Raw genomic sequence first — 1,936 nt, forward strand, 5'->3', positions numbered from 1 at the left:
TCCGGTTGAAGAAGCTTTGCAACAAATGGAAAATGAGGAAAGTTTCCAGATTGTTACCAATAAGTCTAAAAAAAGTCGAAGGAAAAATGCGCAGCAATTAGCTGTTGAGAAGATTTGATCCACCACTCAGAGCATGAATCCTAAGCATGATGCTATTAAAGATGTCTCCCCAATGGGGAACTCCTTGGTCAAATCCATTAATCCATTATTAAAAACTTCAAAACTCCTGATAAGTCCAGTTGTGATTCCTATGTTGGAGCTGGCCCAGTGAGGACCCCAAATAGCTCAAGACTGGTTGTTCGTCCTAAACTCATTGGTCCCACCCCCTACATAATAACCACTATTGGATCTACTAGGAGTTTTCCAGATAAGGTTTTTAGAGATATTGAAGATGATGTGGTGATCGAAATCATTATTGTTTACTCTAGAAATAATGCCTTCATTCCTACGAATGCTCCCTCCACACAAGTGCCTAGGATGGAGACTGTTGGAGCCACCTCGACTCCTCATGATGGTGATGCTTCTCATATTAAGGAAGACTCGGGTGATGATCCTGATGATCTCACTGATGCTTGTACTAAACTGAATAGGAGAGGGCGCCCCCTGGGTTCTAAAAAAAAAATGAGCAAGAAGAAAAATGGAAGTAAGAAGGACTTGCCCCTCGGTGATAGCAGTCTCCAGACTGCTAAGAGTTCCTAATCCCCCCGCCCCCTCCTTTTTTTTTTGTTTCTCATGAAGTGCATTTCATGGAATATTAGAGGTCTAGAATCACCAGACAGGAAGCAAATTGTCAAGAGGTTCTTGGATTCTCACAAAGATATTGATTTCTTAATGCTGCAAGAGCTCAAAGCTATCAATTTCACCCTCGAAGTGAACCTTAAATTCATTTGGAATGATTCCGTTAAAATTTGTTCTAATCACCTTAGAGGTAAAGGGGGTGTTGGGTTGCTTATCAATCCTAAATGAACAAACCACATTACTAATCAAGGCACTTCCCCTTGCAACAGAGCAGTCTGGGCTACTCTCACTATTAATGTGTCCAATATTGGGATTTGATCCATCTATGTCGCCATTGATTATAAAGATAGAATCACCCTTTAGAATTGGCTTGCCTCCCTACCTAACATCCCCTAGATCCTTGGTGGGGACTTTAACATGATTGAGACTCGGGATGATAAATCCGGTGGGGTTCACTTTGATTGGAAACCCTCTGAGAAGGTTTATTGGGATAAGATGAAACTCCAGATGAATTTGTTTGATCCTCTTGCTAGTAATAAAAATGATCACAAGGGCCTATGGTACACCTGGTGCAATTATGAGCAGGGCATTAACAAAATATATAATAGGCTTGACCACTTCTATGCTAATAAGAATCACTTTTCCTTTATTCTAGATGATTAGGGCAGATTTGTTGTCATTTGGCCCCTACCTCTCTCTGATCATCACCTCATTATTACTCATATCACTACTATTAACCCTCTGACTTCTAATGTTGCTAGGGGTCAGAAGTTAATTCTCAACATGAATTTGCTTAAAGATGTTGATCTCCTTGTGGCCATCAACCTTATTAGCTTGATTAATAAACAAAATAAGAATCTTTCCTCCCATTTAGCCTGGTGGAACATCAATGTCTCCTCTTGGCAAAAACTCCTTCAGACTGTGGGCCAAAAGAAGGCCAAGGATTTTAGATTTGTGGAAAAAACTCTTACTCATAACCTTCATAGCATTGAGTTGGATATCCAACATTCCCCCAATAACCCAGTGCTTGCTTCCCATGTTGCTAAGACCCGTGATGCTCTTAGAAAACACCAGAATGTCAAAATCAGAGGAGCTATGATTAGAGCTCGTAGCTACTAGCTCCAATTTGGAGATAGGGGCTCAAAAAATTTCTTTAACTTGCTTATGTATAAATAGACCAAAGAGAGAATTGATAGAC

Source organism: Cryptomeria japonica, chromosome 3 (assembly GCF_030272615.1).
Source record: "Cryptomeria japonica chromosome 3, Sugi_1.0, whole genome shotgun sequence".
Taxonomy (NCBI): domain Eukaryota; kingdom Viridiplantae; phylum Streptophyta; class Pinopsida; order Cupressales; family Cupressaceae; genus Cryptomeria; species Cryptomeria japonica.